This window comes from Pelodiscus sinensis, chromosome 21, assembly GCF_052426305.1.
Source record: "Pelodiscus sinensis isolate ZL-2025 chromosome 21, ASM5242630v1, whole genome shotgun sequence".
Lineage (NCBI taxonomy): Eukaryota > Metazoa > Chordata > Testudines > Trionychidae > Pelodiscus > Pelodiscus sinensis.
The window spans coordinates 7,439,952-7,455,222 of record NC_143072.1 but is presented as its reverse complement, the minus strand read 5'-3'; the positions used below and the strand labels follow the sequence as shown (position 1 = coordinate 7,455,222).

General features: G+C 47.7%; 1 protein-coding gene across 1 annotated transcript in view; it reads left to right on the top strand.

Annotated features, from left to right (window-relative positions):
* Positions 1 to 1,091: 1,091 nt before the first annotated feature.
* Positions 1,092 to 15,271, top strand: part of CALN1 (calneuron 1) — a 282,285-nt gene continuing 268,105 nt past the window's right edge. The window contains exon 1 of the mRNA XM_075905110.2: positions 1,092 to 1,549. The gene's annotated coding sequence lies outside the window, so the exon portion shown is untranslated. The remainder of the gene's footprint in view (positions 1,550 to 15,271) is intronic.

The window sequence follows — 15,271 nt, the reverse complement described above, 5'->3', positions numbered from 1 at the left end:
GTGGGGCTCTAAGCCCCCTTCACTGGCAGGGGGAAGGGGGAAAAGAAGGGAAGGAGGGTTGCGGGTTGAAGCCTTTGGGTTTTGGCTTCAGCCCCAGGGTACAGTGAGTCTAATGCTGGCTCTGGCAACCACATTAAAATCGGGTTGGGACCAATGTTTCCTCTGATCTTTCCATCCATGTGTGGAATAAATTTGTATGTGCACTGAAGGAATGTGTGGATGTGTACCACCAGGAAAACTAGAAAACCTAGCAGTGGACCCTCTGCTAGTCAGTTGGGAGGCATGTGAATTAGGGATGTGAACGGTTAACAGGTAATCCTCACCTTTAGAGTGAGGTTTACCGGTTCCGGTTAACCTGTTGGGACTGGAGCAGGTGGAGCATTGGGTCTCCCTGCCACAGGTTACACACTGGCTCCCCGCAAGCGAGGCCGGCAGCCCTTGCTGGGCCTGCTCACGGGCAGGCTTCTCTGAGGGCTCTGCAGTGTAAAGCTGATGTGAGCTCGCAGGGCATGTAACCACTTTTAGCGGTTACACGGTTACGTTGTTCAACGCCTTTTACACCCCTACTTGGAATCTCTCTTGAGCGGCCGCGCAAGAGCAGAGCTCACAGGGAAGACTGGCTAGGACCCGCGTTGGGTTCCCAGGCCACCACTGAGAAGTGCTCAGAGTCTGTCCCCTTGGTGCTCTCCCCAGTGTTTGCTACACCCTCCTCTCTCTTGGGGTCCCACATTGCTTTCTCCTGGGATGCTCCCTCAGGCTCCCCCCTCCTGTCAGCTCTCCATCTCCCCTGTCCAAATGTGCCCCCCATCCCTCCTCTAGCCTCTGCCCCCCACTCCCGCTGTGGCTCTGCTCCCAGGCCCCTCTCCCCGTCTTGCCCTGCCTCCTGCCCCTGCACAGCCCGGGGGGCAGAGGGTGCCCCCGTGGGCAGGAAAGGGTTACTCCGGGCCCTGGTGCAAGGTGTCCAATATGAAGCGGCTCCAGCGTGCAGGAGTTTTACGTGGGCAGCTTCTCATTAGGGGGCGAGGTTGCTGGCGCTCGCTGCCGGCTCTGCGTGTGCGCGCTGGCGCGGAGGCCAGGCGCTTCTTGGCTGCAGAGCGGGGCAGGGCAAAGCGGCGCCGGCTGCGCCCAGGTGCGGAGCCAGGAGCAGGGGGCGGCTCCCGGCCGGCGGGGAGCCAGGCAGGGCCGGGGCGGGCGCTGGGACTTGGCCATGGGCTGGCGGAGGCGCGCAGCGGCTCGATGGAGAGTCCCGGGCGCTGCGGGGCACTGAGCGCGCCGGGGCGCACATGGACTGAGCGGGGGCTGGCTCGTCCCGCTCCCGGGGACTGAGACCAACTCCGCCCGCAGGCGCGTCCCGCCCTGCCCCCTGGCAGCCCGGACTCGGGGCTTCGCCGGAGCGCGCCGGGAGCCCGCAGCCCCGCGCCCCTCGGGCTGCATGTTCGCTGCCCGCTGCCAGCGCGGCCGGGGAGCCCGCCGCGGGGGCGGGGAGCGCTAAACCCGGAGCCCGGCTCGGGGGAGCGAACCTGTAGCCGCGGAGCCGCCTGCGTGGAAGGTGAGTGCCGGGGCCGCTGCCGGGCGTCGGTCCCCCCCGCTTGCGATGCAGCCCTGGCCCCGGCGATCCGCCAGCCCGGGGGGGGGCTGCGGGCGGTGTTGGAAACCCCCCAGTGGGAAGCGGCGGCGGGTGTGGGGGTTGCGCTGGCGGCTGGGGACCATCGTCTGCGATTGCTGCGAGGTGCATGGGTGGGCTCCGCCAAGACCTTTTTCGGAAAGGGAGCGTGTGTGTGTGTGTGTGTGTGTGTGCGCGCGTTTACACACAATCCCGTGTGTGTGTGTGTGCGCGTTTACACACAATCCCGTGTGTGTGTGTGTGTGTGTGTGTGTGCGCGCGCGTTTACACACAATCCCGTGTGTGTGTGTGTGTGTGTGTGCGCGCGCGTTTACACACAATCCCGTGTGTGTGTGTGTGTGCGCGCGTTTACACACAATCCCGTGTGTGTGTGTGTGTGTGTGTGCGCGCGCGTTTACACACAATCCCGTGTGTGTGTGTGTGTGTGTGTGCGCGCGCGTTTACACACAATCCCGTGTGTGTGTGTGTGTGTGCGCGTTTACACACAATCCCGTGTGTGTGTGTGTGTGCGCGCGCGTTTACACACAATCCCGTGTGTGTGTGTGTGTGTGTGTGCGCGCGTTTACACACAATCCCGTGTGTGTGTGTGTGCGCGCGCGCGTTTACACACAATCCCGTGTGTGTGTGTGTGTGTGTGCGCGCGCGCGTTTACACACAATCCCGTGTGTGTGTGTGTGTGTGTGTGTGCGCGCGCGTTTACACACAATCCCGTGTGTGTGTGTGTGTGTGTGTGTGCGCGCGCGTTTACACACAATCCCGTGTGTGTGTGTGTGTGTGTGCGCGCGCGTTTACACACAATCCCGTGTGTGTGTGTGTGTGTGCGCGCGCGCGTTTACACACAGTCCTGCGTGTGTATGTGTGTGCTTACACACAGTCCTGTGTGTGTGTGTGCGTGTGTGCGCGCGTTTACACACAATCCCGTGTGTGTGTGTGTGTGCGTTTACACACAATCCCGTGTGTGTGTGTGTGTGCGTTTACACACAATCCCGTGTGTGTGTGTGCGCGCGCTTACACACAATCCCGTGTGTGTGTGTGTGTGCGCGTTTACACACAATCCCGTGTGTGTGTGTGTGTGTGTGCGCGCGCGTTTACACACAATCCCGTGTGTGTGTGTGTGTGTGCGCGCGTTTACACACAATCCCGTGTGTGTGTGTGTGTGTGCGCGCGCGTTTACACACAATCCCGTGTGTGTGTGTGTGTGTGTGTGCGCGCGTTTACACACAATTCCGTGTGTGTGTGTGTGTGTGTGTGCGTGTGCACGTTTACACACAATCCCGTGTGTGTGTGTGTGTGTGCGTGTGCGCGTTTACACACAATCCCGTGTGTGTGTGTGTGTGCGCGCGCGTTTACACACAATCCCGTGTGTGTGTGTGTGTGTGTGCGCGCGCGTTTACACACAATCCCGTGTGTGTGCTTACACACAATCCCGTGTGTGTGTGTGTGTGTGCGCTTACACACAATCCCCCGTGTGTATGCGCACTAATACACAATCCCCTGTATGTGTGTGCTTACTCACAATCCCCCGTGTGTATGCGCACTAATACACAATCCCCTGTATGTGTGTGCTTACTCACAATCCTCTGTGTGTGTGCTTACACACAGTCCCCTGTGTGTGTGTCTGTTTGCACACAATCCTCTGTGTGTTCTAACACACAATCCTGTATGTGTGTCTCCATGGAATACACACATCTCCCTCAGCTAGTATTAACCATGCCCAGAAAGTGGTCCTATCCTGGCCATCGGGATGCTTGGCAGGCGGCTAATGAGGTGCAGAGAGGTTGCAGGCTTGAAGATTTTGCACTGGCTGGTTTCAAAGGGGGGGGGGGGTATCTGGTGAGTGATGGGGGCGCAGGGCTGCAGCTCCTTCCGCTAGTTTTGGATGTGCTTCTCTGCTCTCCCCCCCCCCCACCCCCGTCTCGACAGAAGGCTGAGATCCACATCTTCCCCACACCTGGGCACACAGCGCAGTGGGGCAGGGCTGGGCTGCTGCCCATGTGGTGGCAGGTGGGAGGAGGGGAAGTGGCTGCTTGGCGCTTTGTATTGGACTGGGCTTTGGGGGATGCTGGGCACAATTAGAACTTGGTAACTTAATTGAGATGGGGAGCCACAGGTCGTGCTGCACCTGGTGGAGGAGAGGCGGCTCCATGCAGTAAGTCAGTGCTGCTGTGGGAGAGAGGAGGCTGCACAGACCTTAACACAGTGAAAGGTTCCGCTAGCTGTGGCATAGGGTGAAGGAAACGTAGAAAGACAGAGACACCCCCTGCATAGCTACATGTGTAATAAACTGTGTCTGTGATATACCTGTGCACTGGTGCACACGCATGCTCATTTAACAGTGTCCAGCTAGTGTTTGTTGTATTTCCAAACAGCCCCAAGAAGGAAGACATATGATTGTTCGGGATGTAATACACAACAATTGTAGGTATATAAGTAGCTGTGTGGAGAGAATCTGAAAACAAAGAGGTATGATTTGCCATTTAATTAGTCCATGGAAGTCAGGGAAGTCACATCATGGATGAATTTGGTCCATAATGTCCCCTAACCTTAATGACAGTAATCAAAAGGCGATGATCTTATTTGGCACATGCACACGTATATTAATAGCTTTCATGTATTTAAACATATGTTGGTTCATTTTATTTTAAATATCATTTCCGTCACCGAATTGAGAAGATAATTTGTAGTGATTGCATCCTGATTTGTCTACTAAAAACGCAAAAGGAATACTTTCAAGAAAGCCTCTGTCTTAGCTTTCTTGATTTTTATTTTGGTCTTTAGGCAGTACCATTTCTCCTGATACTGATAAGCAGCTCAAACTTCTTCCATTCGAAGAAGTTGCTGCTAACGTTTCTCAGCATGTGGAAGCTGCATCTTTCTTAGTGGCTGTGTCTACACTCAAAGAAAAGTTGGGGAAAGATACGCAAATTGTGAACTGCAATTTGCGTATCTTTTTCTGCTTTTCTTCCGAAAGAGGCTTTTTCCAACATTTGGCCTGTTTATCTGGAGTCGAATGTTGAAAAAAAAACCCTCCTTCGGCACATCCCTTCTTCGTAAAAAGAGGTTTACAGAGATGCCAAAAAAACGCATTTGCTTTTCTGAATTTTTTTTACCTCCGGTATCCCAGAAGAGCTCTGTAGTTTAGATGTACCGAGTATTAGCTAAGTGTTTCAATTCTTACTTGTGCACAGTGGTGGATTGCACCATTTTAGTGTGATGATGGTCATTTGTGTTTTGAAATTCAGGATACTCGATGCATTAATGAGAAAAATATAGTAGACCCCAAACCATTGTGAAAAGCTGTCCAAGGTGCCATTTGTCTAAATTATCCATATCAATATAATCTATATCTGTATTAAAAAAGAAGGAACATGCCATATTATATTTATTGTGCTTGCCAGGCTATTAAAAAATCCTGCTGTAATTGGAAATGAGATTTCTCTGTTTGCTGTAAAACAGATGTACTAGATGTGATTGGTTATGGATTCGACTAGATTGCTTACTTCATGTAGGCAACTGACATCAGATTGACAAAAGAACCATATAAGCTAAATTATCTGCAGTTATATGAGATCTTAATACAAATAAAAAAGTCTCTTAATCTCCCTTCCCCAGGATTGTTTTGCAATGAGTCTTCCTTTTAGGGATAACATTTAGGTCACATTGGCTATGCTTTTACTGCATTCATACTGATGTATGCTTCCTTGACTTGAAAGAATTTATGTTCCAGTCTCATACAATAGCCAATGGAAGGTCTACATTTTAGATATACTGGCCACCTGCAATATAAAGTCCATTAGGTGAGCACTCTGAAAGTTTTCATTTTAAAAAGATAGGTCCAGGTGCTTTACTTTATATTTCTGTGAAAATTCTATGAAAGGTAAGGCAACTTATTACTTCATGTGTATGGCAGGAGAAGTTTTGATGTGACAGATTTACCCTTAGTCAAGTTTTCAAACTCATTCTAGATCCTGTGCTCTTTCCTTGGCATATGCACTGCACCTATAGAGCCAAATCTTGTCCTGACATCAGTGATGTAGCACGGGATGTAAGTCAAGGCAAAATTCGAATCACACTGTACATGGATCTCAGTGATGGTACTTGTAGGCCAGATTTTCCTCATGCAAAATATCCGCTTGCAGTAAGGACAACAGGATCAGACCTTTTACAGTCAGCTCTGTGTTGCAAGGATCCTATGGGATCCCGTCTGATTGTTACTAACAGTCTCCCAGTAACTTCAGTAGTGTAATAAGAAGGCTTGTAATAAGATATGCTTCTTTATGCAGATGAATTACATTATAGCACAGGGCATTATAGAACCTAGATACATTATGGAATGTCTAGCCTGCAACATACACTGCAAAAACTGTATTCTATTTAAAAATATTAGTTGCATAAGCTACTCTTATTTTTATAGAGAACTCTGTTTTCTCTCTTTCTCTTATTTTACACTGGGCAAAGTTATAATCTCTCTCTCCCCCTCCAGCACGTCAACATCTTAGTCCAATCATAATGTGGTTCAGATTTATGCTGTTGCAGTTGACATATTCTGTCTGTCTGTCTGTCTGTGTCTCTCTCTCTCTCTCTCTCTCTCTCTCTCTCTCTCTCTCTATCCCTATCCCTATCCCTATCCCTATCCCTATCCCTATCCTGTGGTCAGTTCCAGCCTTTACTTCAACAGAACTAATGCAAACTCAGTCTTAATACTTTTGAATAGCTGGTCCGCTTCTGTGTCAATCTCCAGAAAACCTCCCCCTTTAACTTGTAGTGCAAAGCAAAATCCTTCCTCCTCTCTTCCCCAAATGATCTGATTGTTAAGGCAGATGAAAACATTGCTTAACGCATGGCAAGATAATAGCACCTAGTTACTATTCAGGTTTCATCTTCAACAGTGACTTGTAAATTAAAAAAATAATGCCCATGTAAAAATTGTTTGCATTAGCAATGCTAGGGTGCATCATTTTAGCCAATTTCTGCACAAACAACATTATTGAGTCTGCAGGAAATGTGGATGACAATCTGTTAATCGATTTAAAAGAAAATGGGAACTTTTAAAATACATCATGGGGATATGGAATGTGTTTTAGAATGTTTTATTCAGTGGGATTGGGTTGTGGCTTCTAAAGCAATGATTGTATGGATAGTATAAATAATGCCAAGTCTATTTTGTATCGTAAGCAGTGCAATAAAATGCATTTAGCTGGGATATTAACTGGAGGAACTGATATCTATAGGGAGACTTTCTGAAGGTAGATACCCCCTGATTATACTTTGGATCTGTGAATTTTACTTTGTACTCTAAGCAAAAGTAAGCAAGGGACTGTAGAAAACACAGGCAGTTACATAACAGGTCTTGCACTGTCATTAATGTGATGCAATAGAACCACTCCAGTTTACATTACTACTTGCAATTAAATGCATCCTGCTTTGCTAAAAGGCTTAAAGGATTAAAATGTGGCTTAGAATAAAGATGCTAAACAATAGTAATCAAAATCACACTGTGGATTTAGTCTTTTGAATCAAAAGTCCGTGGGTATGGCATGAAAAATGTACAGAAATAATGACGGTAGTTTTAAAACTGCCCTTTCATTCACTGAACTTAATTTCTATTTATGCGCCCTATGTGGGCATAATTGCACATGACTTTTTACAGCATAATGGAAGAGAACCTTAAAATCTGCATTGCATACTGTCATTAAGCCTGGTCTCATGGCTGTAGCATATACACAGTATACCTCCCCTTTTCATTAGAAGTGACAGTACTATGTAGTCTGGATCTGAGGTTTAGGATTCATGTCATTCATTGCCTTCAGCCATAACACTTTGTGCTGTGATCCTACCAGCATAAATGGAAAACCTCCAAGGAACACTGACGATATTCCAGGGCATGGCATTGGGTGATTTATTAGTTGTCACTCTTGTCTCCTGAGCTAGCAGTTAACTAGTGCCCCAAGGTGATGTTAAGTGGTGGTTTGGGGTCAGACTCTGATTTGATCTCTCTGTCTCTCTGCCTTCAAGAGCTTTCGTGGTATCTGACGACATTCATACAATGGAGTGGCCCCAGATTTTCACAGATGTAATTAAGAGAATCTGGCCGCCTACCTTTCAGGACAGGCTGAAACAGAAGACACGATCACTTATGGTCGTTAAGACTCCTATGGTATTTTTTTTACAAGAGTAAGGTGGACCGGTGCCCTCAGCATCAAGAAAGGTGGGACATAAATGTGTGGCAAGACCAAAAATGAGGCGTGAGCGTTTGTGCATGCATGTGCAGCCGCACAAAAAGTATTAATGCAAAACCTTTAACATACCATGAGATCCGCTTCTCTAGCGTACACGGCTTTGTTGCCGTGCTTAATGACCCTTTGCTTCTGATATCAGCTGCTTTCAGCAACGAGCAAGGGGAAGGAGGGCTGTTTGGACTGTAGGTGTAATCTTAGGGCTCAGGTGAATGACTTTCCTTGAAATGAGGAACAGTTGAGTGATGTGATGCCCTTGGCATTCTGGCCAAAATCCAGCGAAGGTAATTCTATTTCTACCTCCATTCCACCTGCATGTGGAGACACTAGAGGTGTTGGATGAACACGTTTAAATGGCTATTTGGTCTTCCCAAACCCTACTAAGGTAACTAGTTCTTGTCCATGCAAATAATTCCACTGGCTTCATTTTGGGACAGCAGATGGGCACAGTGTCTCCCATTGAAGTTAATTGGTGTTTTGCCATTGACTTGAGTAATGATGGCAGCGTGTGGGGAAGGTTTGTTTCTGAGAGTATGGAGCAGGCCTTGAACAATACACTTGTTAGCTTTCAGAGGCGCTATCTAGACGAAAGATGCTATAAAATATCAGATTGGGGTGTGTGTGTGTGTGTGTGTTGATACTCACTGACCCATTTTATAGAATGCCTTGTTACATATGCTATTTTGTCTCCTTCTAAAAATTGTAATTTAAGAGAAATGCCTTTTTCATATTAGTTATTTTATTTTTTTTGGCAAGTATGACATCCTCCAGGGCAGCGGAGGGCAACGTGAGGCCCATCGGGGTTCTGTGTGTGGCCCACGATACAGTATGTTTATCGTTGCTCACACGGAGGGTTGTCAGATTCCGCTGGTTTTTGTCGGTGTCATTTTTTCCCTATGGGACTGGGTATTACTACAGTGACACACTGCAAAGCAAGGGGCTGTGAAGTGAAGAGAGTGCTGGTTGCGCACAACATTGGATGCCGTGCGCTCCCTCAGCAGCCAATCACAGCGCTGCTACAGTGCCATCTGCACACCCTGAACATTCTAGGTATGCAAATGCTGTTAGCAAAACTACCCCATCCCAGGAGACTGTCTTGATTATGACAATCTTGAGCCCATTGAGATGAAAGAGGGCCACTCATGTGACCTACTTATTGGTCTAGGTAGCCAATCGTTGCTCCAGGACAATAATCGACCCTGTAGGATGGTCAATATGACGATTGTATGTAAATGAGATTCCAAATAGTTAATTGACCCTGCCAGGTATTCCAGTTAAGAGCAAGAAAGCATAGAGTTAAGCCCAGGGAAAACAAGGAACTGAAATCTACATAGCTGTTTTCAGTTGTTCAATCTCAGTGATCCTTTATATAATTTCCAGAAGCGATATGAAAATCTCTCTGGAGCTAACGTGTTTACAGAGCACCAGCAGGTTTTAAAGCACTGCCAGCATCCGACCTTTCTCTTGTACAGTTCCTTCAAATAAATACTGAATAAAAATAAGAATCCCGTAATTTGGCCACCCAAAGAGCTAAACACCATGCTTCAGCAGGAAATTATCATTTCTTGGGACAGCTTTGTGACAATCTTCCAAGGATCAATACCCCGAGAGAAAGGAACTGCATACTTTCTAAAGAATTTCAGCGCTTTACTATAGAGTCTGATTATCCCATAATTATCACTTCTGCTTTTAGGCCCTGATTCAACAAAGCACTTAGGCATGTGCTGGAGTGTGATTGAAATCAGTAGGACTTAAGCATGTATTTAAGGACATGGTTGAATTGGGTACTAATTGCATAAATCCTATTGACTTCAGTGGAACTGTAGGAATTGCTTAAGTGCTTTGCTGAATGGGCCTTAATCCTGAAAATGTCCCCATGCCAGCAGAACTCTGTACCCAGGTAGAGTTTATTGTACCCAGGTAGAGTTTATTGTAAGATGAAAACCTAAGTATATATTCTTCCCCTTAAGCACTGAGCAGGTTAGGTTCTATGGTAACTGGAGCTATATATAAATTCCTCAGAAGGACAGGCACTACTAAGCTCTTCTCCTTTGGGGGGGCATTATGACAACCTTCGACAGTGCTATAAAAACCACAATTTTAAATCTTAGGGATCCTCTTCATTGTCTCAATGCACTCTGTTAGTCCACCCGGAACGGTCTCCTGTAGTAATAAATAGTCTTACCGTTTTGGAAGTTTGGTGTTACTGTACGTCAGATGTACTGTACATCCCTGTCACTCTGGGATGTTCGGAGTCTACATCAACATCTTAATTTAAGGTCTGGCGACTTTCCCAAAAGCCTAGATCGGTGGTGGGCAACCTGCGGCTAAGGGCCACATGCGACCCATCAGGGCTCTGTGTGCGGCCTGCGAGACATTTTCTTTACCATTTTCTATGAGTAGGGTTGTCAGATTCTGCTGGTTTCGTTCCAGAGAGGTTTTTTCCTACCAGTATTACTAAAGTGACACGCACCTAAAACAAGAGCACGTGAAGTGTGGTGGGTGCTGATTGCGCACAACGTTGACTGCGAGAGCCGGGCGCTCCCTCTGCAGCCAATCTCAGCGCTGCTACGGTTCAGTCGATACCCTCTGCAAAGTCTAGGCACGCAGAGCAGGTAGCAAGCTGTCCCAGGAGACCGTTTTGGGTATGACAATCTTGTGGGCCTCTGAGGTGAAAGAGGGCTACTCATGCGACCCACTCTCTAGCCTAGTTTCCCATCACTGGCCCAGATCCTTCACCCCATGACTTTGAAATTCAGATCTGCATTTGAATTTTGTGTTACGTTTCATCTCTAGTTATTCCAACTTCATCATTTTCCTCCGCTGCTTTACTACTTTCTAGCTCATTTATGATATTTGCATGGCCCCTAACTACCATAGCATTGGGGCAGCTCACAGTCAGCGTTACCTGCTGTTGCTTTTAGTACTGAACGCATGCAAGCTGTGCAATTGCTTTCTTTCAAGAAGGGGGCTATGTCTAGACTGCAAGCCTCTTTCGAAAGAGAGCGTCTAGACTGCACGCGGAACTTTCGAAAGAGCAAGCCGCTTTTTCGAAAGAAAGCACCCAGTGAGTCTGGATGCTCTTTTTCGAAGAAGCCCAATTTACATTCAAGAACGCCTTCTTTCGAAAGAGCACTTTCGAAAGAAGGTGTTCTTCCTCGTGAAATGAGGTTTACCGCCGTCGAAAGAAAAGCCGCGTTCTTTCGATTTAATTTCGAAAGACTGCGGCTGCAGTCTAGACGCAGGTGAAGTTTTTTCGGAAAAAGGCTACTTTTTCCGAAAAAACCCCTGAGTCTGGACACAGCCCAAGAGTAATTAATTGTCCCACTATTAAACTTAACTGGTTTGGCCCTATATTAATAACACACCATCAACCCTGAGGCTCTGTGTAGTGCCATCCTGTTTTGTTAAATCTGTTGTACAAATTCTGCATTATGGGTTTATTTACCGTTCATTCTTACTCAGCTACGATATGTTCTATTCTGAATAATAACTTGTGTGGCATGGGGGGTGGGTGAAGGTAAGGCTGGGGGAGGCAAGTCCCCAGTCCTGCCCCTTCTGCCCTGCCCCCCACAGGAACCAAAGCTGCTACTCCCCCCCCCCCCCACACCACCACGGGGAGGGTGGGCGGCATGCAGACTCCACCTCCCTGGCTCTAGACTACAGGGAGGGTGGGTTCCTGGGGGCAGCAACACTCTGACCCCAGTTCGCCTACAGAAGGTGTTCTATGTGCAGAGTGTGGGCAGGGCCAAGCTGGTGGGTTGGGAAGGCAAAGTTTTCCCGCGCCTTGCGTTCCCGCCGCCCGTGTTGTGTGTGTATATATTGTGACAAGGTCAGGCCAGAGGGCTAGTTTAGAAGGGGAGAGAGGCAGTGCTAGAAAACAGAAGTGGCCCAGGCTAATCAAGAACGGGTTACTTCAGAGGAGCCCGGTGCAGCTGACCTGGAGTTATCATGGGCAGAGTAGGAGCAGTGGCAATGGGGCTGCTATAAATCAGTTAGGGCCGGCTGATCTCACTTCGGGCTGCCACCAGGCCTTTTTAAAAAGCCTCCCCCCTCCGGGGGAAGGGGAAAGAGTGGGAGGGGAAGCTGGAGTGAGACAGAGCATCCCAGATAAGGAGAGAGTCAGAAAAACGGAGGGAGAACGTGACGTTGCCAGAGACAGCAAGGGGGGTGAGGAACACCAAGAAGGAGCGTTTGGGATCCCTTCCCAGGTAGCCTGAGAGTTCAGCTGGTAGCTGGGGAGGACTGTTTACTCCGCCCAGGCTTGCCAGAGGGTGCCTGCCCCAAGGGACAGAAGCCCAAACGAGATCTGTGCTGCAGTACGTGGACTGTGAGATTGAGGACTGAACGGGGGTCTGGGACCAGGAGTAGGACTGACCTTGCCCCTGTGTATGTATATTTAGAAGGAGGCTTTGTTCTTCAGTGCACTAGTGCAGACAGGGAATACTTTGAATTCATGTTTTCAACTTTGCTGCAGCTGCTCAAAATGAAGGCGACGGAGCACGGGAAAATGAACGGAAACATGCAAGAGCCCTTCTAAAATTTGTGATAAATAAACTCACAACTGCCCTGTCTCCTATTGGCAGTGGAAGATACGGGAAGCTCCATGAGCGCACAACATTTGTAGCCGCATCCATATCTGTATCTTCAAAAAATGAGCCCCAGTCACCGCATCCACATTGACAGATGTGGGTACCTGTCGTTATAACGCAGGTCTCTGTGGTTTTGCAGGCCTCTAAAGTTAAGGCCTTTCAACAGCTTAAGAGAAGATGTAGAAATGTATAACAGGAAATGTAAAGAGGCACAAACGATATTTCCTTGCTACTTTGATGTTCTCTTAGCAAAATCTTTTAAACACAATTGTTTTTTCTTGTTGCTAATGACAATCTTCTTACTCCGTTATGTTAAGTCTGTATCATCTTATTGTGTCAACATTCTTCCCCTTTCCTGGCCCTGATCCTTCAATGAGCTCTGCATGGGCAAAACGGTATAAATTGCTCCAGAAAGAGACAGATTTCAGGGGTTTTGGACTTAAACAGAGAAACTCGTTGGAGTGTTTGCTGGCATAAAGGGTTGCACAAAGGAAGAGGATAGCACAAAGACTCTGTTGCACTGGTGACCTTTGATGGCCCAATTTGTTCAGCTAGCCGTTATCGCTGTTGACGTGGTTTATTTCTCTGTACACCAAATGCTCTGCTGGTGAGGGGGAAATTGTTGATTGCCTAGATGAGAGGAAAGAAAAACAACAATGACTACCACCTCATGCCAATAAGGGGGAAAACAGTACGTAATTGCTGGGCATGGATACAGAGAGATCTCTGCTGGCATCATCATCCATCAGCAGGATAACCTGCTTTGGGCGGAGTCTAAAGAGAGCTACAGCAGGAGACAGCGAGGAGATAATGCTTTGCACAGGAGCAAGTAAACACATAGAGTTGGTCTACACTACATTGGAGGGTTAAAGTAAGATGTGCAACTCCAGCTATGTAAATTATGTCGCTGAAGTAGATGTATCTTACATCATGCTTCTGCATGGTCCAAACAGTGGGAGCAGGAGTACCAGTGCAGATGAGGGTGCCCTCTGAGTTCTATTTAGCGGGTCTATCTTAGACCCGCTAAATTGAATACCGGAAGATTGATCGTGGCAGCATTGATCTTCCACATAATGTAGATGTGCCTTCAGTGTAACATTTAAGTTCCTTCAAAGTAGATATGCTAGGACCTGGGCATTTATATGTGCTATAGATGTGGTATCTTCATAGTCCTAGGAAAGCCAGAAGCCACCATTAGGTTACTTATGTACACAGCAAAGAAAAAAATCTGTGAGCCAGGCTCTCTGCTGCTGAACTGCTTAGAGGGAACCTTGCCTGTGGGGCTTGGGCTGGGGGCTGTTTCTTTGCTGGGTAGAATTCCAGACTCGGGCTAGGGTCTGGGCTATGGGAACTGGGTGGGAGTGTCCCAGGGTTTGTCCTCCACCCTAAGCCCAGAAGTTTACACAGCCAGAATCCTGGAAGATTTGAGTCATTTGGCGTGGAAGAGCTGTGGGGTTTTCTTTGCTGTGAGACACACTCGTAGTCTGATCACTTGTATAATTTGGGTAATTAAACTGAAACCAGTTAACCTTGTGCCCTTGTAGCCAAGAAGGCTAATGGCATATTAGGGTGCATTAGGAAGAGCATTGCCAGCAGATCTAGAGAATTGATTATTCCCCTTTATTCGGCTCTGGTGAGGTCACATCTGGAGTATTGTGTCCAGTTCTGGGTCCCCCACTACAGAAAGGATGTGGACACATTGGAGAGGGTCCAGTGGCGGGCAGAAAAAATGATTAGGAGGCTGGAGCACATGACCTATGAGGAGAGGCTGAGGGGTTTGGGTTTATTTACTCTGAAGAAGAGAAAAGTGAGGGGGGATTTGATAGCAGCCTTCAACTTCCTGAAGGGGGCGTTCCAGAGGATGGAGAGAGGCTGTTCTCAGTGGTGACAGATGACAGAACAAGGAGCAATGGTCTCAAGGGGGAGGTCTGGGTGGGATATTAGGAAAAAACTATTTCCCTAGGAGGGTGGTGAAGCACTGGAATGGGTTATCTAGGGAGGTAGTGGAATCTTAGAGGTTTTTAAGTCTTGGCTTGACAAAGCCCTGGCTGGGTTGATTGAGTTGGGATTGGTCCTGCTTTGGGCAGGGGGCTGGACTCGATGACCTCCTGAGGTCTCTTCCAGCCCTAGGATTCTATAACCCTAAAATCCTATACTGAGCCCAGTTACTTGTGTCTGGCTAAAGAATATCTTGAGTTCTTCAGATAGCAGAACAAGGAGCAATGGGCTGAAGTTACAGTGGGGGAGGTCTAGGTTGGATATTAGAAAAACTATTTCCCAAGGACGGTGGGGAAGCACTGGAATGGGTTCCCTAGGGAGGTGGTGGAATCTCCATCCCTAGAGGTTTTTAAGTCTCGGCTTGACAAAGCCGGGTTGATTTAGTTGGGATTGGTCCTGCTTTGGGCAGGGGGCTGGACTTGATGATGTCCTGAGGTCTCTTCCAGTCCTATGATTCTATGATCTGAAGACATGAAGAGACAGAGAATCCACTACATCCTATGGTAGTTCATTCCACTGGTTAATCACCCTTCCCTTTAAGGATTTGGTCCTAATTTCTTATTTGAAGTAATCTGGCTTTAGCTTTCGACCGTCAGTTCTTGTTATGTCTTTCTTTGCATGAACTGAGGAGTACTTTACTACCTGGCATGTTCTCCCCAGGAATGTACAAAGACACTGTAATCAAGTCATTGTCCAATGTTCTTTTTATAAGCTAAACAGACAAGGCTCTTTCAGTCTCTTATGATCGGGCATATTCTGCAACTCTCAAATACTTGGCCTTTCTCTTCTGTACTTTTAGCAGCTACATCTGCTTCTTTATC